Genomic DNA, 24,242 nt, shown 5'->3' with positions numbered 1-24,242 from the left:
TCCAGGATAGATAGATGCTGTCCTAACTGCCTCCTTTCCGGCCTCCTGGCCAGTGTCCAGTCTCCCATGTGCTGCGGAGTTGGGTTTATTATCTGTCCAGTGGATTGGAATAGATCAACGCTGCCTGACTCATCTGCACCTTGGCTGTAGGAGGCAATCAAGACAAATGCGATTTCCCTGGGTTTCCGCCAGGTCGGTGAACTTGGAAAGCAGGCTCTAGGCCTCAAGGTTATTATTGAGAATATGCTGAGAAGTACTTGTGCTGAGAAGTACTACCTGGCAGGAATTTTTCAAACCAGTTCAAAGTGTAGAGACAAGTGTAGAGATGTAAACCCTCCATCCTACCCCCAACATGAACCCACACACAGATTCATGTGCAGTAGGTGAGAATGGATCCACCCACAAACATCCCCGATTTCCATCATTTTATGCTTTATAGACCTGTAAAGATAAAGGGGCTGATAACTGTTTATTCTTAGGAACTTGTCTGCTGAGCCGCCGACAACCGAACCACGACTACAGGGAGAAATGATTAGTGTCCTAATCCGCTATAAGCTCCCCTGGTTGTGTTATGGGGATATGTGTGGCGGGCCAGATTCTAACAAAACCAGGTGAACGCATACCAAAAGGTACTGACACCATCATTTCCAGGGTTAATCAAAAATGTTCTCTATGCGCTGAAGGTGGTCCCTGTACATGAGAATACTTTGAGGGACCCTAGAGAGATACTCATAGAAGCTGTCATGGTGCTAAAGCCTACAAAGGGAACTTCTGGTGTAGTTTGATTAGGCCACTTTGTTGCTTGGATATAGGAACCACAAAATAGGCCTACATCATTTCTGTGTGCCTTACTCCAATACACCAGAAATGTTCCTTGAGTCACCCAGTGGTGGAAAAAGTACGACATTCTCATACTTGAGTAAAAGTAAAGATACCTTAATAGAAAATGACTCAAGTAAAAGTGAAAGTCACCCAGTAAAATACTATGAGTGTAAAAGTATGTGTTTTTAAATATACCTTAAGTATCAAAAGTAAAAGTACAAATAATTTAAAAAACCAGACGGCACAATTATCATGATTTTTTTACAGATAGCCAGGGTCACACTCCAACACTCAGACATCATTTAAAATCAAAGTATTTGTGTTTAGTGTCCGACAGATCAGAGGCATTAGGGATGACCTCTTGAAAAGTGTGCGAATTGGACCATTTTCTGTCCTGCTAAGCATTCAAAATGTAATGAGTACTTTCAGGTGTCAGGGAAAAAGCACACTACATTTCTTTAGGAATTGAAGTAAAGGTTGTCAAATATATAAATAGTAAAGTACAGTTACCCAAACAAAACTACTTAAGTAGTACTTTAAAGTATTTTTACTTAAGTACTTTACACCACTGGAGTCACCCCATTCAGAATAAGAACTATAATAAATACTGTCAGGATACAAGACACTTCATGGCAATGAATGAAAAAGTACAATTTGTACAGGTCATTTGTTCTGTATGTGTCACCTTTGATAATATGAGTGATTGACCTCAAGAAGGAAAAGCCGACCTTGCAGTAATTTAGTGGCACAGCGGGACCCTTTGGCAAGGCAGTGAGGGAGGGCAGTGATCTATGTAGCGTAGCAAAGCACTACACAGGCCTATGACTCCCCAGCCAATTACCCATTGTACCCTGAAAACCTCTTCTTCTGTTATATACAGTCCCAATTTTCTTTTAAACATTAACAATACACCATACAGTGCATTCGGATATTATTAAGTTACAGCCTCATTCTAAAATGTATCAAATCGTTTTTTCCCCTAATCAATCAACACACAATACCCCAAAATGACAAAGCAAAAACAGATTAAAAATGTTTGCAAATTTATTTTAAAAGAATACATGGAAAATATCACATTTACATAAGTATTCAGATCCTTTATTCAGCAATTACAGCCTTGAGTCTACTTTGGCATGACGCTACAAACTTAGCACACCTGTTTTTGGGGAGTTTCTCCCAGATGTTCGATCGAGTTCAAGTCCGGGCTCTGGCTGAGCCACTCAGAGACTTGTCCTGAAGCCACTCCTGCATTGTCTTGGCTGTGTCCTTAGGATCGTAATCCTGTTAGAAGATGTACCTTCGCCCCAGTCTGAGGTCCTGAGTACTCTGGAGCAGGTTTTCATCAAGGATCTCTCTGTACTTTGCTCCGTCCATCTTTCCCCCAATCCTGACTAGTCTCCATGCCACTGAAAAACATCCCTACAGCATGATGCTGCTACCACCATGCTTCACCGTAGAGATGGTGCCAGGTTTCCTCGACGTGACGCTTGGCATTCAGGCGAAAGAGTTCAATCTTGATTTCATCAGACCAGAGATTGGTGGAGTGCTGCAGAGATGGTCGTCCTTCTTGAAGGTTCTCCCAACTTCACAGAGGAACTTTAGAGCTCTGTCAGAGTGACCATCGGGTTCTTGGTCACCTCCTTGACCAGGGACCCAGGGACCTTCTCCCCCATTTACTCAGTTTGGCCGGGCGGCCAGCTCTAGGAAGAGTCTTGGTGGTTCCAAACTTCTTCCATTTAAGAATGATGGAGGCCATTGTGTTCTATGGGACCTTCAACGCTGCAGAAACGTTTTTGTACCCTTCCCCAGATCTTTGCCTCGACACAATCCTGTCTCGGAGCTCTATGGACAATTCCTTTGACCTCATGGCTTGGTTTTTGCTCTGACATGCATTGTCAACTGTGGGACCTTAAATCATGTCCAAATCATGTCCAATCAATTGAATTTACCACAGGGGTACTCCAATCAAGTTGTAAAAACATCAATGATGATCAATGAAAACAGGAAGCACCTGAGCTCAATTTCCAGTCTCATAGCAAAGGGTCTGAATACTTATTTAAATAAGGTATTTGTTTTTTATTTCTAAAAACCTGTTTTCGCTTGGTCATTATGGTTGTATTGTGTGTAGATTGATGAGGATATTTTTTTATTTAATCAATTTTACAAAAAGGCTGTAAAGTAACAAAATGTGGAAAAAGTCAAGTGGTCTGAATACTTTCCAAATGCACTTGTTGTATAATATAGTGTCAAGCAATGTACTTCAGTCAATTTGGAAACTCATTTTCGAGAACAAGGCCCATTGGGAAGCTTTTATGATCTAGGCTCGATTCTCTTGTTTGGACACAGATCTTTACACTCATGATTCAGGACCAAAGGAGGAGAAACCACCACAGGTGTGGTTCAGAGCCAATACAGCCAAATAAAGTGGTTTCAACTGAAGTGACCCACATTCCTGATGTAAGTCTCCAGTCACTGGAGACTTCCCTGCTCAGAATGTCAAATCTTCACACAGAGATTGTTCAAGTAATTACAATTCAATTCAGAGGGCCTGCTCTAAATATTAACTCAAACCCCCAGACCCTACACTCTGTAAATAAAGTCAATAAAAATTCATGCTCGTCGTTTCTGTCGTTTCCCCCTTTCCCAGATGTTCAACCTGCCACCGCTGGGCCAAGCCCTCTGCCCTCCCTATCCGTTCCCCTATGTGGCCTTGCCATTTCCCTATTAGTTATTGCAGGGACCAGACGGTACTTCGCCAAGGATGTCGTGAAAGTGGGGATGGAGGGTGGTGGGGATCGGGCCGGCTCACTTTAACACAGCCGGCACCTCCAACAATAGCCGGCTCTGACGGCTTTGCATAATTCATCTTGTCGAGTCTCTAATCTCTCCTTCTCTTTTCTCTTCCTTCTCTCCAACTCTCTGGAATGGACCGAGGAGAAACAAGGGCACACTTCCATCAGCTTCTGCCTGTTCCCTCCAGACACCAGGGATTTTTGGAGACAGAAGTGTTTGTCTGTTGATAGCAGATTGCCCGGTTTTGCCATGTGTTCTGGTCTGGATGCCATCCGAACCAGACTGCTGTTCATTCTGTCTCAAGCTTCACAATAGGGAACCTGCTGATGCAAGATGTTCAACTTTGAGAGCTGTGGTGTATTTTATTGAGTTAGCTGATCAAAGCTTCTGATAATTGTGTGTGTGTCCTTTCACAGGGGATGTGAGTTTTATACTTAAATACCTCAATGTGTCTTTGCTAAAACATTTATGTTTTTTACAATCATGGATTGTATGAGAAATACAGACAGAGGCATTAGCAGGCTCCAATGCTCATGTATGTCAACTTCTTACAACATTGATATAAACCTCATCATAACCACAGCTAATAGTGGATATTTATTTCTCTGAAATATACAGTGATTCACTTGAGGTGGGCTTGACACCGAGGTGAATCACACCCAGTTTTATTTGTCACAAGCTTCGTAAACAAGAAGTGTAGACTACCAGTGAAATGATTACTTATGGGCCCTTCCAAACAAAGCAGAGAGAGAAAAACAAATACAGAAAAAAATAGAAAAGTGTCATGGTATACACGGGTTACCAGTACCGAGTTGAAGTGCAGGGGTATGAGGTAATTGAGGTAGATATGGACAACTAGGAATAAAGTGACTTGCCAACAGGATAGATAATAAACAGTAGAAGCAGCGTATGTGACAAGTCAAAAGAGTTAGTGCAAAAAAAGGGTAAATGCAGATAGTTAAATAGTTAACCAATCGCTACCCGGACTAACTAAGAATTGCAAAGAAAACGCCATATCTCAGATTGGCCAATAAAAATAAAAGATTAAGATGCGCAAAAGAACACAGACACTGGAAAGAGGAACTCTGCCTAGAAGGCCAGCATCCCGCGGTCGCCTCTTCACTGCTGACGTTGAGACTGGTGTTTTGCGGGTATTTAATTTAATGAAGCTGCCACTTGAGGACTTGTGAGGTGTCTGTTTCTCAAACTAGACACTTTAATGTGGGCGGCAGGGTAGCCTAGTGGTTAGAGTGTTGGACTAGTAACTAGTTCAAACCCCTGAGCTGACAAGGCACAAATCTGTCGTTCTGGCCCTGAACAGGCAGTTGACCCACTGTTCCTAAGCCGTCATTGAAAATAAGAATTTGTTCTTAACTGACTTGCCTAGTAAAATAAGGGTAAAATCAAAAATTAAATAAAAATGTACTTGTCCTCTTGCTCAGTTATGCACCGGGGCCTCCCACTCATCTTTCTATTCTGGTTAGTGCCAGTTTGCGCTATTCTGTGAAGGGAGTAGTACACAGCATTGTACGAGATCTTCAGTTTCTTGGCAATTTATCTCATGGAATAGTTTTCATTTCTCAGAACAAGAATAGACTGATAAATTATGAGAATGATGAGTTTCACAAGAAAGGTATTTTGATCCTGTAATCAAACCCACAAATGCTGATGCTCCAGATACTCAACTCGTCTAAAGAAGGACAGCTTTATTGATTCTTTAATCAGGCACAACAGTTTTCAGCTGTGCTAACATAATTGCAAAAGTGTTTTCTAATTATCAATTAGCATTTTAAAATTATAAACTTGGATGAGCTAACACAATGTGCCATTGGAACACAGGAGTGATGGTCGCTGATAATGGGCCTCGGTGCGCCTATGTAGATATTCCATTTTTTTTTTATCAGCCGTTTCCAGCTACAATAGGCATTTACAACATTAGCAATGTCTACACTGCATTTCTGATCAATTTGATGTTAGCTAGAAATTAGCTTTCCTTTCAAAAACAAGGACATTTGTAAGTGACCCCAAACTTTTGAACGGTAGTGCATGTAGCCACTGCCTTAATTCAATGTTCCATTAGTTTTCTCCAAAGTGCATATAAATATAGAGATGAATAGTGTTATCGTATATATATATATTATGAGGTCCTGAAGCTGGTGAATTGTATCTAAATTAACTTAATAGAGAACTGTATGGGAATGGCTGCTTGGCCAAGGTTGTGTACACTCCCATTTCAATTCATTAGGACTGATTACCTGCATTGTTTGACTGCATCGTCTGAAAATATAACAGGATTTTGGCAATTTAAAGTCAAATGGAACAATGATCAGTATGTCCTTAGTGAAATAAATGTAATCTTGGCAGTAGTGGAGTTGTAATGATATTGCAGGACAATCACAGGCACTGACGTAAACTGACTCAATTACTTGTTGACTGACAACTGAATGACTGATTCAGTGCTATATCAAAATATGGCATGATGAACATAACATTTGTCAAACACATTTTCTAATAACTGAAAGAAAAATGGAACTGAATCCTCAAATTTAACTGGCGAGGAAGTAAAATTTAAGTGTGACATCAATTACTGCTTGGCATGTCTGTCAAAAACACTGACTATTCCAACTCAAATATTTATAAAACATGAAATTGCATATATCCTTCAGTCTCAGATGAAAATTCTACTTGGATTGTTCCTAAAGTGCTCGTTTGTTTGCAATGGCTTATGTGATCCGTTTCCAGGAAGCTATGCGTATGTTGCACGTCACTACTTCACAGTAGCGCCATTTGAACGTAAATTGTATATTTTTATCTAAATGCATTTTTTTGATAGAAATGTCTTCTGGAACATGTTTAATGTGCCTTAATAACAAATGTGTATGCCATCTGTAAATATTAATAAAATGGTTAAATTACGAGCCTAGTTGGTTTAGCCACAGAAAAAGAACGGAACCTTCCCCATTGCCATGATTGGGTGCTAATGGATTGGCTAGACATACAGAGTGCTGAGTTCTGATTGGTCTGCCATGTAGAATGCTTCTGTCTATAACATGAGCTGCTCAGTTTGTATAGATAATCCTTTCTACTGCGGCTTTTTTAAGGATATCATGAAGAACTGCAAGTGTTGCTACTGCTTACAACTGAATTAGACAGGCGCTATTGATGGACTACTTTCTGGAGGACGACCGTGCCATTCTGACTCTCTGACTGTGAAAATGAATCAGACGATGAGGAAATACATGATTTACATAAAAACATTTTCATTGAACCAGACATTGTGGAGTCTTCTGATGACACCGATAAGAAATAAACGCCGATCAACAGTGTTGTTGTCATGGAAGAAGTTGACCGAGTTTTGAAATCAGTGGAATGCCTGGAGGAAGTAGAGTTTGGCTGCAAATGAGGTGGGAGTCGAAAAGAGAACACAGATGGCAGTTGTATAAAACACCTGTCTCTGGATTACATCCTCAAACTAAGGGCAACCATGGCATCCATGAAATAGAGGGAGAAGCGTTCATCCATGTATACGGGTAAGAGTATAGCTACAATTTCAGATATTATACATTTATAATTTTGTCAGAAAGTCATTTTCATTGCATGTTAAAGTGTACTGTTAGCTAGCTAGCTAACAATGAACCTAGTTGGTTAATTTTGGCTACCGTAACTGCAGATTCATGCATGGTGCTATGTAGTATAGTTTGGGTTTATGGGTCTAAACAAAAGACTCCACTATGCAAGTAACCATTTTGCTGTACCGTTTACACCTTCTGTATCCTGTGCATGTGACAAATAAATGTTGATTTTATTTGATACAGATAGTGTTAACCTGAGACGGTAATGTGAAGAGCAACATGACCTGCACCAAAGCCAGATTAGGATATAGGTCAAGAACTAGATAGTGTACTTTTCCTACTACTTTTTGATACTGCTTTCACCACTTTTAGTCTTAATCGTTGGTTGTTTACTACACTGCCTTACTCTGTTTAGCGCATAGTCTCACACGTAAATCCTTAAAGAGATGGGTGGGGCTAAGGCTGAAGAGGTTGGAGAGTGTAAACAATACTGAATGGGTGTAGACAAAGAGCTCTCCAGTAGCTGTACCAAAACATTCATAGGCCATTTTCTCAAAAGTGGGGTTACAAGTTTATCAACTTTTAAAGCAGAATTACTTTCCTATTGTTTGTCAACTGCAGTGTATGAAATACAATTTTCTAGCTCTGAGTCTTTACTTTTATCCAATGTAAAAAATAAAAAAAACACAATTTCAAATTTTGCTACATAGGACCGAATCAAGGTGGTGGGTCACATACGTGTTAAAACATCAACATAGACCTAATAAGTAGAGATTAAAGCAAAATTCTAACCAAATGCTCTGCATCCAAACCATGTTATTGGTTAAAGTCACATATTTAAATGCTGGAAGCTACTCAAAATTGCTATATCTGAATGTAGATTAAATTAATATTTTCTGTTTACAAGCCAGGATAAACATCAACACCTCCTCCTTAGATATAATATAAATCCTACAATGTGAGCTGGCATAGTGATTACTGAAGGAGTCTATGACTCCGTGTTAAAAACCATGTTAAAAAAGTCAAAACAAATCAGGGAAAGCAAATTGTGATAGGATTTGATTTGTGCAAATGAAGCCTGCCGCTGCACAATAAAAAATCTGGAGCCATCTGTGAATCGACACTAATCAATAAATTAGGGACAACAGAGTATGCAGTTTATGCACTTAATGCAGCAAATAATGTAAGAAGTATATTACCACTTAAAAGGAGTGCAGAGCTGCATTAATCAAATAGAAAAATAAACTGGGGGGGGGTTATATTATTCAGCTGTCAGCATTTTGGGGGAAAATATGTAGGTCATGATAGCACACTATCAGAATACAAAAAGACCGCAGCCCTTATTTTAAAGAAACATCCAGACCAAATTCCACTGACGTTGCGCTAGCTATATTGTTTATCTTCCGGGCTTGAAAGAGCCCAGATTCTACCCCTGTGGCAATGTTTATGAACAACTCCTGAGTACAAGTGATGGCGAGCTGGATGTCAATGACCATTGACCTGTATCTCATTACACCGACTCCGAAGTAGGTTCCCCCCTGAGTAGGTTCCCCCGTGAAACTAGTGCCTGGCCCTGGTCTATCATCGCTCTTCATCAGCCTGCTCGGAGCAGGGGCTTTCAGCATCACCCAGGTCAAATTAACTGAATTATTGAGGCCGTCAAGTGGCTCCATCGATAAGCAAAGCTGACGCCCAACGTCCCACTGGGCTGTCTGAGGGACACAAAAGAGCCTAGCCTGAAGCACTTGACAGCTCCTTTTCCGAGGAAGCAAAAAAGTCCAGACCATAGAAACATAGGGTTCAAAAGCAGCAACTTTAAGATGATCAAAGAGATTGTTCTGAAGCTTTATAGCTTTATAGTTCAACATCTAGAGTGGGTTATTTTCTGCACACATTTCAAATGGTAATCTTTTGGCATTAAACAACATATCACACAAACCTCAGTGTTTTCCCATGTTCTCACTGTGTTCAAACTGTCTTTTCGGAGCATACTGCATGATACAGTGTGATTGAAGGCCTGCAAAAGGCAACACTCAAGGTAATTTCATCTCGACGAGATGAGAATTTGAGTAGATTAACGCAACCATAGATTGCGAGTGAGGGATATGAATGTAAATCTGTTGATTCCAGAGAGGCCCCGGCGAGTGTGGCAGAGCTAACGGTGCCTGGTCAGCAGGATGCCACCCTCTGGCTAATCGCAGGTGGCTTTCGGCCCAAGCAGGAGAGGCAGAAACAAACCAAAGCTGCAATGCACACGGCTCAGTTTTTCTATTGGAGAACAATGACTCCTCTTTCATTATGAAACAATAGCTAGCATTTGTCTAAAAATAAACAGACTGAGTTTGAACATGTGTCGCCTGCGTGCCTCCTATGGAAAAAGTTGTAGCAGTGGGAGATGCGGGGGTCCGACCCGGACAAATGTTCATGTCACCATTACCCCCCCCCCCCCCCCCCACACACACACACACACACTTTCCCTGGTTGCCACTACTCAACATGGTCTGTCCCATCACAGCTTTTTAAATCATTCCCCCCACCAAAAATAGAGGTAGGGTGGCATTTTACCCCAAGTTACCATACAACTAACAGCTAATTGCAGAGCAGTATCATTAACCATGCCGCTGCAAAACAAATCAGGGTTTAAAATGGTTTCAGATTGCTCATATTTAGGAGTTGATAAATAGTCGGAATGGAAAGCTTGGATACCCCTCTTTTTAACAAAGAACATTAAAACAGCCATTGTCAAGATTGCCTGTGCATGGACTGCTTGTCAGAATACATATCATCATTATCATTAAGCTTCATTTCAACAGGGAAGTCATATTGAAATGAGCCCTGCACAATGCAAAAACAAGCACACACACAACAGGCAAGTATAGATGAGCATAAACATCGACAATATACACGTTAAAATACAAAAACAGTCAATTAACACAAACTCATTCTTCATTATAAAAATACGCTGTCAGCTGTCTGAATTTCCCTAGGGACTTCAAAAACATCCAAATCTAAACATCTTTCTGAAGATTCATTTCCTTACACCCTAAGTTTGGAATAAAGGCAGATTTATCATAGGAGTCTCCAAAGTTAACCAACCCTGTGAATGGGTTTGATTACTGTTAAGACTTAAAAAATACAAGTTATGTTAGGTAAGTGGGAAGCTTATGGAGCAGGGCTTTGTAAACAAAAAGAGCGTAATGATGTGATCTACATGACTAATGTCACGCCCTGACCATAGAGAGCCCTTGGGGTTCTCTATGGTGTAATAGGTCAGGGCGTGACTAGGGGGGTTTCTAGTAGAGGTCGACTGATTAATCGGAATGGCCGATTAATTAGGGCCAATTTCAAGTTTTCATAACAATCAGAAATCGGTATTTTTGGACACCTTTATTTAACTAGGCAAGTCAGTTAAGAACACATTCTTATTTTCAATGACGGCCTAGGAACAGTGGGTTAACTGCCTCGTTCAGGGGCAGAATGACAGATATTCACCTTGTCAGTTCAGGGGATTCAATGTTGCAAACTTACAGTTAACTAGTCCAACACTCTAACCACCTGCCTCTCATTGCACTCCACGAGGAGACTGCCTGTTACGCGAATGCAGTAAGCCAAGGTAAGTTGCGAGCTAGCCTTAAACTTATCTAAAAAAAACTATCAATAAATCATAATCACTAGTTAACTACACATGGTTGATGATATTACTAGTTTATCTAGCATGTCCTGCATTGCATATAATCGATGTGGTGTGTATCGTTGCTCCAACGTGTATCTAACCATGAACATCAATGCCTTTCTTAAAATCAGAAGTATATATTTTTAAACCTGCATATTTAGCTAAAAGAAATCCAGGTTAGCAGGCAGTATAAACCAGGTGAAATTGTGTGACTTCTCTTGCGTTCATTGCACGCAGAGTCAGTGTATATGCAACAGTTTGGGCCGCCTAATTTGCCAGAATTTTACGTAATTATGACATAACATTGAAGGTTGTGCAATGTAACAGGAATATTTAGACTAATGGATGCCACCCCTTAGATAAAATACGGAACGGTTCCGTATTTCACAGAAAGAATAATTGTCTTGATTTCGAATATTAATGACCTAAGGCTCATATTTCTGTGTGTTATTATGTTATAATTAAGTCTATGATTTGATAGAGCAGTCTGACTGAGCGGTGGTAGGCAGCAGCAGGCTCGTAAGCATTCATTCAAACAGCACTTTCGTGCGTTTTGCCAGCAGCTCTTCGTTGTGCGTCAAGCATTGAGCTGTTTATGACTTCAAGCCACAGTAAAACGAGTCATATATACCGACATAACCTGAAAGGCTGCTCAGCAAGGAAGAAGCCACTGCTCCAAAACCACTATAAAAAGGCAGACTACGGTTTGCAACTGCACATGGGGACAAAGATCGTACTTTTTGGAGAAATGTCCTCTGGTCTGATGAAACAAAAATATAACGGTTAGGCCTATTTTGCATTTTGTAGAAACAAAAAAAATATTCTATAATTGTGGTACAACAAAGGTCAACTATTCTGCATATCGTTATATATATAAACATCGTTATGTTTGGAGGAAGAAGGGGGAGGCTTGCAAGCCGAAGAACACCATCCCAACCGTGAAGCACGGGGGTGGCAGCATCATGTTGTGGTGGTGCTTTGCTGCAGGAAGGACTGATGCACGTCACAAAATAGATGGATTCATGAGTAGGGAAAAATTATGTGGATATATTGAAGCAACATCTCGAGACATCAGTCAGGAAGTTAAAGCTTGGTTGCAAATGGGTCTTCCAAATGGGCAATGACCCCAAGCATACTTCAAATGTTGTGGCAAAATGGCTTAAGGACAACAAAGTCAAGGTATTGGAGTGGCCATCACAAAGCCCCGACCTCAATCCAATAAAACATTTGTGTGCAGAACTGAAAAAGTGAGTTTGAGAAAGGAGGCCTACAAACCTGACTCAGTTACACCAGCTCTGTTATGAGGAATGGGCCAAAATTCACCCAAATTATTGTGGAAGGCTACCAGAAACGTTTGTCCCAAATTAAACAATTTAAAGGCAATGCTACCAAATACTAATTGAGGGTATGTAAACTTCTGACCTACTGGGAATGTGATGAAAGAAATCTAAGCTGAAATAAATCATTCTCTCTACTATTATTCTGACATTTCACATTCTTAAAATAAAGTGGTGATCCTAACTGACCTAAAACAGGCAATTTTTCCTAGGATAAAATGTCAGAAGTTGTGAAAAACTGAGTTTAAATGTATTTGGCTAAGGTGTATGTAAACTTCTGACTTCAACTGTAGATGGAATTGAAAATTTTTAACAGATTGACCAATAGATTGATATAAATAGCGAAAACAGGTCCTAGTAGCGACCCCTGGGCAACACCTTTATGTACTTCAAGAAATTCGGACTTAACCCCAATCAATCACGATGGTCTGAGTTCTGTCACTAAGATAATCATGAAACCATGAGCAGGCGTCAGAACCCAGGCCAATCGAGGACAACTTGTTCAATAAAATAGCAAGATCAACAGTATCGAACGCTTCTGACACGTCCACAAACAAGGTAGCACAATTAATTTTAGCTTCTAACTATTAATGTGGTTGCTGTGAAAGTAATGAGCCCTGGCCTAAACCCAGATCGATTCATATTCAAAATGCCATGCTCTGATAAAAAAAAGAGTGAAGTTGCTTATTCACAAAGATTGTAGAATCTTAGCTAGACATGGAAGACTGAAAATGGGGCAATAATTATCAAGATCACTACTATGCCTTTATGGAGTGGCAGCACATAAGCGGAATATTTTCTGATAATGATTTAAGATATGGGTTACTAAACCAGGATTGAGGGGGGCAGCATACTTGAGCATACCCGGCTCCAATTGGTCAGCCCCTGTGGATTTCTTAATATCTATAGCAAGTAAGGCATCAAGGACTTCTTTTTCTGTGACTTTCCAAAATGCATGAAAAAAATGTGACTACCATTTTGCAAATCAATCTGCAAAATTCCTGAATCAGTATTTAGCCCACTTTTAGAGATAGTAGTGCTAGACGCTCTTTCAAAAAGATAGCCTGCTGAAATAAAATGAAGATTAAATGCATCAATTATATAATTTTTGTCCATAATTGGGCCAGAGTCTGAATTAACTTCTGGGGACAGAGAGGAAGTACATGGAGTCCCTAATTAGGGTTGCACATTTTGGGGAATATTCAAAAGGTGGAAACTTTCCGTGGGAATTAACGGGAATATCTGCAAATTAATATTAATACCATTTAAATGTAGATGCTTTTTGCATTGGATATATTTACCATGTCATATGGAGTCAGAAACATAAACCTTTTACCTTGTGATTAAATGCTTCCAAAATACATTTTAAAAACGATTTAGTTACACATTTAACTTCAATTAAATGAGTTGACTTTTCACATGGGATGACTTCAATGAACAACAAAAGAAAGGGAATATTGAATGATCCCCAATGATCCATCGCATCTCACAAAAACATTTTATATATACATCTGTAAAATGATAGTCTAGAAACTAAAGCTTTGGATGTCTTCCTCTCAGGCTTCCATGTCTTCTCTCTGGACCTCCTCAATGTCCACCTTAGACTGAGGCCTCATCAGACTGAGGCCTCATCTTCACTGTCACTTTCCAACCTTGTTGAGGATGGTTCATTGTCAGGCTCAAAAAGCCTTCAATTTTCCCCGATGGCCACCAATTTTTCAAGCCTTGTATTGGTCAGCCTGTTGAGTGCTTTGGTGTGTGTGTTCCCAAACAGGGACCAGTTGCTCTCTGAGGTGGCTGATGTTGGTGGGATTTGGAGGATGGTGGCAACAGGAGAAAGAGCCTCAGATCCACAAAGTCCCTTCCACCAAGTGGCTGATGAGATATGTTGGCACGACTGCCATATTCCATCTCCATCCCAAAGTCCTTGCTTGGAAGTTTATTTCGCCAGACTGCCAAGAACCTTGCCCTCATCCAGGCCAAGGTGGCAAGACACAGTAGTGATGATACCATAGGCCTTGTTGATCTCTGCACCAGACAGGATGCTCTTGCCAGCATACTTGGGGTACAACATGTACGCTGCGGCGTGTATGTGCTTCAGGCAGAAGTCTTCATGCTTTTTGATGTATTTAAGAACTGCAGTTTCCTCCGCTTGGAGAAGCAGTGAAGTGGGCAGGACAGTACGGATTTCTCCTCTTACATTTGCAAGCAGAGTCTGAACATCAGACAGGATGGCATTGTCTCCCTCAATCCGTGCAAATGGCTACTGCTATAGGTTTCAGGAGTTTCCGGCTGCTTACCAGTCTCTCACAAAATACATCATCCAGGAGGATCCTCTTGATGGGACTGTCCATATCGGCAGACTGTGATATGGCCATTTCTTAGAGAACCTCCTTCCTCTCCAGGAGACTGTCAAACATGATGACAATACCACCCCAATGAGTGCTGCTATAATTTGATGACCCTTCACATACCTAAACATTTCCTTGGTTCTCTTGTAGAGTGTATCCATTGTTTTCAGTTCCATGATGTCCTTGAGGAGAAGATTCAATGCATGAGCAGCACAGCCAATGGGTGTGATGTGAGGGTAGGACTCCTCCACTTCAGACCAAGCAGCCTTCATGTTCGCAGCATTGTCTGTCACCAGTAAAAAATATATTCTGTGGTCCAAGGTCATTGATGACTGCCTTCAGCTCATCTGCAATGTAGAGACCGGTGTGTCTGTTGTCCCTTGTGTCTGTGCTCTTGTAGAATACTGGTTGAGGGGTGGAAATTGTGTAGTTAATTATTCCTTGCCCACAAACATTCAACCACCCATCAGAGATGATTACAATACAATCTGCTTTCTCTATGATTTGCTTGACCTTCACTTGAACTCTGTTGAACTCTGCATCCAAGACATTAGTAGATAAAGCATGTCTGGTTGGAGGGGTGTATGCTGGGAACATTCAGAAATCTCTTCCAATACACATTGCCTGTGAGCATCAGAGGTGAACCAGTTGCATACACAGCTCGATCAAGACATTCATCAGGATTTCTCTGACTACATTGCTCCATTGAATTTTTGCACTTGACCAGATGATTCTGCATCTTTGTTGCATTCTTTACATATGATTTGGCACAGTATTTGCAAATGTACACAGCTTTTCCTTCTACATTAGCTGCAGTGAAATGTCTCTACACATCAGATCAGGCATTTTCCTGTAAAGATTAGAAAAAAATGTGGAACAAAAAAACAACAAATACAATTCCATGTACAGATAAATAGTTAAGCAGTTAGATTAAACAACTCCTTTGTAAGATACATGTTTTAAAATGAAACATGTATGGAAACAGGTGAATTAACACTCATTAGTTAGCAGGCTCAAGCAAGCTAAGTCAAATGGTTGCAAAAACTGATTAGCAGAAATTGTTAACAAGTTAGAAATGATTTAAACACACTTGCTGTAGGCTACTATTTACTAACAAAAGATAATATATGTCATATAAAAATATATCCACCCCACCCAGTATTGTAATCAAAACCTCTCAGAAAGCATGTAGTCCTTGGCTCAGATAGTGTAGTAGTGTGGGCTCAATAGAATCTCATTAGTGTGCAAGCAGAGGGTTGCAATTCCATATAATTGGGGATAGTTTAACCAAAATATGCCACAAGACCTAGAATTGCCTTATGTGTATCCCACAAAAAAAAGCTTCACTGTTATAAGATAACTTTTTTTATGAATTTAAGCAAAATTCCCCAAATTCCCGGGCTTAACTTCCCATGGACAATTTCCGGGAAAAGAACATTTCCGACCCTCTTTAACCCTATCTCTAATACTAGCATGTGATCAGTAGGTAATTCCTTATTTGAAAATACCACTGGATTTGTTTGAATTGGTATAGATACAAGATTGTCTAGAACTGAGCCATTGGGCCTATGCCTCGAACAGGGACATGGGTTAAAACAAGAGACAATGAGGGTTACCTGTTGCAGGCCTGCAGTATGATGGCAATGCTTTCATTTATGGTTGGGATTACATGAGCGGGACTTTGAGGGTCAATAAGTAAACCTCTCAGCACAGCCTTGAAATGCGAGGAAAGTGTCCAGGCACCAAGATGATTTGGATGGACCCCATGCTCTCTGTGGAGCATCTTCTGTTTCCAAAAGGTGTCAAAGTTATCCACTAAAGTATCTCTAACAGAGCTATAGTAGACTCACAACCAGTCGTTTAGAGCCAGAAACCTACTTGATATTTTCATGACACGATTTAGTGATAGCACTGGGCCTGAACTAATTGAACTCTTCTTTAAAATCCTGTTTCAGCCGTACCGAGCTAGTCACCCAAATGTCATGAGATCCTACATGGACTATGACAGCGAAAGCCCCCGTGTTCTGGTGTAAAACGGTTGGAAGCAGCCTTGTAATGTCCTGTACCTGAGCCCCAGGACAGCACAAGGTATTTGCCCGGGAACCAAGATGTTTCTCACCATAGAGCTGTCGATGATAACAGCTGGTGACATGGCAGAGGAGGTCCGGCAGCCTCGAGCCGGTTTTAAAACCCATTATAGCTAATGGAGGAGCCGGTGCGTAAGACACCCTCGAGGTCCGGTGAGAGGAGGAGCGCAGCGGATCCGAGTTCAAGGCAGAATCCCCCTGGGAAGGAGTCCGGATAGGGGACGATGGCGTTGGAACCTCCGAAGCCAGGAGGGTGAAGTTTTATGACAACTGGATTTGGGCCCTGCTTCCCAACACCAAAGATGCTACACTCGCCACAGGCCGCTTCCCTCCATTTGGATGACTTGCTTCCATGGTTGGGCAGCAGGAATGGTGACAGTATCATCCGCTAAATCAACCAGAAACAACAGTCCTGACCCATTTTCCAGGGGAGTGGGAGACTTCTTCAGGGAGGAGTCCCTGGAAGGCATTGGCCATTCAGTCAATGAGTGCTGACATGGCGGTAATACTCTCAACACATAGGAACAGCATCCAGCCTGTGGTGTCGAGAAGGAGTAGGTAGGCGTGGGTGCTTTCACCACTAAATTGTGCAAGTTCTTAATCTGTTTGCTAAGAGTAGCAACATCTTCTCTATAGTCCTCTGCGAGTAAACAAGTGTTGCATTGGAACTCTGTTTGGTCCACATTGTCCCGGAAGAGAGCATAGTAAATATACAGCTCCTGCAGAACACAAAATGCTACATTTTTCCTCTGAACAGGGAATCCTCCATGAGAAAAGGCATAGCAACTCAATCTGTGTCACAGAGATAACGTTTTCCAGGCAGAGTAAAAAAAATTGAGACAATAACTGATGTATTTTTCCCGGACCTATACAGGCCGTTAGTAAATACACCCGAAACAAAAGGTTCAATTCAACAAAATAGACTCTAGACTGTTTAAACGAAATAGAGTCTGTTCTAGCGTCTTCAATGTGCGCCTTGGAGGAAATACAGTATTTTTTCATGTCCCATATTTTGATGGTGTGGCGGCAATGATTGTGCCATGGCGAGACACCACAGCAAAATGACTGCTGTGAAAACACTGCTCACAAATTTATTATACAGCTGCGATAAAGTCTAATCAAATCAGATGCATTTATAAAGCCCTTTTTATATCCGCAGTGTTTATACAGAAACCCATCCTAAAACCCCAAACAGCAAGCAGATGTAGAAGCATGGTAACTAGTATAAACTCCCTAGAAAGGCAGGAACCTAGGAAGAAACCTAGAGAGGAACCAGGCTCTGAGGGGTGGCCAGTCCTCTTCTGCCTGTGCCGAGTAAAGTTGATAAGAGTGAATGGGCATTAAGTCCAGATCGTTCTTCAAGCTGTTCAAACATTTGAAGTCTAGGCAAATATTCAGGTCTTAGAAAAGACCAGTCATCACACAAGCTATGTGACGTCACTTGGAAGCACAGAAACAGATTTCAACCATAAAAACATAATTATGACGTCACATGCCACAGTGAAAAACAAGCCTACTGAGCAGGAGTTGCTGGAAACCAATGTACACAAGCGCGTATGACACACATACAGTCGCTAGTGAAAGTCTACACAACCCATGCACAGTCTTCACATTTTGCTGCCTTAAAATTAGATTTAAAAAAAGGATTATTAGATTCTTTCCCCAATTTATCTACACAACCTACTCCACATTTTCGAAGTGAAAGTAAAATTATAGAATATTTTCCAAATTACTAAGAAATATAAAATGAGGATGTAATAATTGAGTCTGTCACGTTCTGACCTTAGTTTTTTTGTTATGTCTTTGTTTTAGTATGGTCAGGGCGTGAGTTGGGTGCGTTGTCTATGTTCCTTTTTCTATGTTTTGGGATTTCTGTGTTTGGCCTGGTATGGTTCTCAATCAGAGGCAGCTGTCAATCGTTGTCCCTGATTGAGAACCATACTTAGGTAGCCTGGTTTCACTTTCGAGTTGTAGGTGATTGTTTCCTGTGTCTGTACCATAAGGGAATGTTTTGGTTTTCGTTTGTTCATCCACGTTGTTATTTTGTATTTTTGTAGTGTTCAGTTTTATATATTAAAATGGACACTTACAACGCTGCTTATTGGTCCTCCGATCCTTCTTACTAGTCCTCCTCGTCAGACAACCGTTACAGTCTGTATTCACACCCCAAAGTTATTACTTGTTGGAAGCACTTTTGGCAGGCATTTCATGTGTGACTCATTTTGAATAAGATTTTACCAAAACTTAGGGCAAAATACATTGCTTTTGTCAAAATTGCTCAAACTCATTCAATTTCATTGGCAATAATTGATAAACCGCAATATAAAACCTTTTTTTAAAAGCAGATTTAAGTCTAGACAGACACTGGACCATTCAGGAACACTTAACACCTCTTGAAAAGCCATTCTGGTGTGGCTTTGGCATAAAATACACTTCCTGAGTGGTCTAGTCTCAGTCCAGAAATGCTTAAATATGCTTGAAAATCAGAGACAGTTTAATTATTGCTGTCCATCAACAATTTCCAACCAAATGTACTGAACTTAAGCAATTTTGACAAAAACTATGGACAAATGCCCTAAGAGTTGTGCAAAGTTGGTAGAATATTATTCAAAAGTATTCAAATCTGTATCGACTGCCAAATGTGCTTCCACCAAGTACTAACTCTGGGGTGTGAAGACATACGCAATCAAGACATCTTCTGTTTAATTTATTTGTTCATTTGAAAATGTTTCTATAAAACTTTCATTTTGAAAATGTGGAGTAGGTTGTGTAGATCTGTAGGGGAAATAATCGACTTTAATCCCTTTTAAGATGTCATTTTTAAGACAGCAAAATGTGCACTGTGCAAGGGGTGTGTAGATTTTCACTAGGCACTGTAGATGATGCACAATTCCAAAGGAATGTATACAGCCAAAGCATCTGGGGTATCCTTATGTCAGTTTGCCAAATAAGTGAGATGTTAGTGGCCATGGTTTAAAATACAGTACCTTAAGGCTGAGAGTAAGGCTGAGGCTGAGAGTTTTAGCCAAGCAATCCTTTGTACCAAACTGCCCTTACCATGTTATGCTTTCTCCTTGTCAACAGTACATTGTGTAGTTAAGAACCATGGTGGCAATACATCAAAAGCTGTCATCAAATATCCCTGCCATAAGCACATTTCAAGCATGCATTTCAAGCATGCATTTCGAGCATGCAATCCTCCAAAATCCTTGGGTGACTTTCAGAGCAAAAGTGTCAAGTTGAAAGATGGCATAATTGGTCGATAGTGTAAAGCTTATCCAAATGAATTCCAGAGAGAGAAACGCATCAACTGGACCTTAACTTTGAACTTTTCTATTAAGACCACATATGTCAATCTCTTCACTTGAGACAATTTCAAAAGAAAATCATTGTCATTCTGATTGAGAGCCACAAGCTTTGCCTAAATGCACACTTTAAAATGTCATGGTAGCATATTACTTCCATCCATGGCACTGCTGCAACAAAACACAAATACTACATTATGCTAGCGTCTCATTCCTTCATTTATTATTTCAAAATGTAACCTAAACTAGTTTCAATAAAAGTGGAACGCAATTCCTAGGATTTCTTCCTGCTTTCTTGTACAGTCATAAAAAATGAATAAAACATACTCCGTCCATATTTATTCATAAACATTGTTTGGACCAATTCACAGCTAAAAATATCAATCTTTCTCACAGCCCAAAAACTCAAACAGCAAGAGGATTCAGTAAGAATTCAGAAAAAAAATAGGTGAGATAACAGATCAGCCAAACAAAGGCATAGCAGGCTTGGTGTTAAATGTAGCAGATTGGGGCCAACAATTATGCAAAGCAAATATAGCATAAAACCGATCTGCTGAGCCCAGGGATCTGTGAGCAGTTCTAGAAGCTGCGAGGACCTTCACATGTTTACTTGACATGTTGAAACAGACGCCCTCGGGCCATGCTATTTGCATTACCTAATGGTGCAGGTAGCCTAGTGGTTAGAGCGTTGGGCCACTAACCGAAAGATTGCTGGATTGAATCCCCAAGCTGACAAAGTAAAAAAAAATCTGTCGTTCTGCCCCTGAGCGAGGCAGTTAACCCACTGTTCCCTGGGCACTGAAAATGAGGATGTCGATTCAGAGTGGTTGGGTTAAATGAAGACACATTTCAGTTGAACGCATTCAGTTGCACAACTGTTTAAGTATCCCCCTTTCCCTAATGCAACATTTCATAAGGTCAACTACTGAGCCTCCATGGCAAGACAATATATATATTTCATGTGCAAGATAATAGGAGTGAGGGAGATGTCCAACCCAGCACCATCCTGCTGCCCAGTCTTCATCACAGAAAAGAACATGTTTATTCGGTTTGAAGAATGAGGCAACAGATGTGATAAAAATTTAAATCTTAATTACATTGTATGCCCATGGAATTAATGAAATTAGCCCACTTCCAGATAAATCATATATTTCATCTTCTGTGTGGATATTGTTAAAATAGGCTAAGCATTGTTCCGTTGATGTTCCATTGGTGCTGAAATTTGATCAGTATAAATACTGAAACACCTAGACATTCATTTTATTACAATGAAGATTTTCTGAAAGTCTGATTGTGAATGTAGTAAAGCAATAGAAGTTGTCTGATTTCATTTAGGTGGACCAGGCTTCAGTGACTGCCTCACTACCAGCTCCAAAGTGAGAAAAACACTCAAATGAACTCAATTATCCCCATCATGACTGACGGAATCAGATGAATTACTATATAGGTAAGTAATGGAAGTAATACGGTGTAGACTAATGGACTGGCGACTTAATGCACTGTAGTTCCAACCCCAAGCAACATATCCTTTGGCATGATTTTTTTGTGGCTGTCATTGGACAAGATGTCATATCAGGCATATCCTTGACATTTTGGTACCAATTCCTATGAATACCCTCTTCATATAAGGTAATGTATAATGGTTTATGCATTAGCCTATGCATCATACTGTATATTCATGCCCTCGGGGGTGTTGCCAGGTCACAAATAGCATACACACCTAACCTACCAAACTCCCTAAGCAATACAGAATTGGCATATTACATACTCATGTTAAAGGCAAAGGAAAATATGCCCATACATCATTCACATTGCAAGGTTTGCCTATCATGCTTTTGATGGTAGCCAATCATATAATCATGTGTCTAGACAGTAAGGGCTATGATGAACAGATAAGCAAATATATGTATGTTATCCCAGTACACAATCGGGCATAGGCCTACTCTACAAACAAATCGACAACTCAAGAATGAGCAAACTACCCCTGGACATACAAAGAACAGTCGGTCTATTTCGACCTAGGGGAATGATCGATAATAACAACCCAATACCGATTTATTGAGTGCTGCAGCTGCTTGTCGGAACTATTGAAAGTAAAGCTTTCCTGGACGCAATGTTGTTATGCCACACTGGTAAAGCAAATTGATGCCGTCTGACCGCACCTGTACTTGAATGTACAAAATCCGACGTGCAACATATAATACGAATTGTAATTCGTAGCATATCTAACGAAATTGGTGATGGACAGCCACAAATGAATACATACCATACTAACTGTAGCATACAATGTCATACTAAGAGGAGTGTCTGTTTTCGGATTTACATACATAATAGTATGAAATACTCTTGAGGTCAGGTTGCATTCAAAGCCCATGGCGAAGTTGGCTCAAAACAAAAGTCAGGTAAATAGTAATTAGTCAAATTCGGTGTTTTCCCGCGCACGCGTGATTGCTTTACGTTTTTTTTTAAAACGCTTCATCTGTCTTTGCAATGAAAAATTGTTACAAACTTCAAACATGTATTTTATTGATACGAGATGTTGCAGGCTATGTTTTTGGACGATGCACCATACTGCCTTGACAAACTGACAACCATTTAGGTGTATAAAAATATATCAATTTGAATCATAAAATAGCAAAATATCAGTCAATAATCAGGTGTCAAAACAAAAGGTAACTGCCTAACGTTAGTTGTTTTGCCCTTACCTGATGCAACTAATTGAACAATCCCGTTGTCCGGAGCTGCTGAAGAACTTCCACAACAGACATACAAACTTGCGCACCGCGTTGTCCGTCAGTGATAGTGGTGAGTGAAATTTCCTGCAATCACACCCTCAATATCCTTAAAAAAACGTGTGCCAAGCACTCTTCGTTGTTGCAATTTCCTTAGCATAACACGAGACAACGCTATCATGCAGTGTGAAGGTGTGCGCTGTGCTGCATGTCAAGGTTTCAGGAGGAAAAGACGTGTCACAAACTCATGTGCTACTGCTAATGTTTTTTCCAATCATCTTCGTCCGTTCAGGAGTATCTATTCCCTTGCCTGCAGCAATTCTGACTCTTCTTGCTCGTGATGCAGAGGACGTTTTCTTAATCGTGAGGCTTTTTAGTAAGTGAGGACAACACTCTCCAATTACGGTTGTTTTGTCCTGTATGCACTTGTTAGCAGGAGAAATGCGCAGCGCATCCCTCTGTTTCCACTGGACTGTGCGCATCACTCTTCTTTGCGGGTTGCTCTTGATATCCTTGTAAATCTTCCCAAATGTGTCACATGCCACCGCTCATGAAAAAGTTCATGAAGCGTTTGAGTAATAGGAGAAACCAATGGTAAGTATTAAACAGTACCATCACTTCAAAATTAAGTGATAATTAGTCTATATATGTCCAGTACAAATGCATTTCTTTATGGATGAAATTATTAGTCATTATAAACTGGGTGGTTTGAGCCCTGGATGCTGATTGGCTGACAGCCGTGGTATATCAGACCTCATACCATGTGTATGACAAAACATCTATTTTTACTGCTCTAAATTACTTTGGTAACCAGTTTATAATAGCAATAAGACACCTCAGGTTTGTGGTATATGGCCATATCACGTTGTGTTGTGCATAAGAACAGCCCTTAGCCGTGATATATTGGCCATATACCACCCTGGCCTTATTGCTTAATTATGGCCATATACCCCTCTGGCCTTATTGCTTAATTATACAACTGGTGGGTCTAATCCTAATTGGTTAAAACCGCATTCCAGGCCGTGTCTATTCCACAAATTACCACTAGCTAAATGTATTATATTAAAATGATTCTGTTCCATCTGACTGCGCAATCCACTGTCAGCCCAGCCAGGCTCTTTATAAACTTGATCTCCACTATAAAAATATGGAACGCTGTTTGGGTCTTTGCGTGTCAAAAAAGATACACGTCAAATAGCACTATCTGACACGTCAAATAACACAGTTTAATTGTAGAATGTTGTGTTGGACCGCAACTTCTGGTATTAGCTAGGTAGCCACTTGTTGTTCGCCCATTGAAATTGAACTTCAGTTCATGAAAATAAATAGATAGCCAGCTATTAAACCCTGTTGCCCAAAACTATCGTTATAAGCAGCCAGCTAGCTTCACGAGGCTCGACCGGACCAGGTTATGTGTTGTGAAAATAGCCACAATAAGGACTAGGCACAATATTGCCTTCAAAATAAAAGTACCTCTTTGAAAGTGATGCAGAAGGTTACAATTGGTGGAATCATGCCATATTTAGACTATATAATGTAAACCAATGTTGAAATGTGATGCAATGAAATG

The 24,242-nt window shown here is 40.4% G+C and overlaps 1 protein-coding gene across 5 annotated transcripts in view; it reads right to left on the bottom strand.

Annotated features, from left to right (window-relative positions):
* The window catches only part of LOC109905278 (teneurin-3), a 180,767-nt gene extending 157,597 nt beyond the window's left edge, over positions 1–23,170 (bottom strand). For all 5 annotated transcript variants that reach the window (XM_031790225.1, XM_031790227.1, XM_031790226.1 and 2 more), the window contains exon 1: positions 22,646–23,170. The gene's annotated coding sequence lies outside the window, so the exon portion shown is untranslated. The remainder of the gene's footprint in view (positions 1–22,645) is intronic.
* Positions 23,171–24,242: the final 1,072 nt, after the last annotated feature.

The sequence above is a fragment of the Oncorhynchus kisutch genome, linkage group LG15 (genome assembly GCF_002021735.2).
Source record: "Oncorhynchus kisutch isolate 150728-3 linkage group LG15, Okis_V2, whole genome shotgun sequence".
Classification (NCBI taxonomy): Eukaryota; Metazoa; Chordata; class Actinopteri; order Salmoniformes; family Salmonidae; genus Oncorhynchus; species Oncorhynchus kisutch.
The sequence above is the reverse complement of the archived record's forward strand: the minus strand, read 5'-3'. Positions and strand labels throughout refer to the sequence as shown.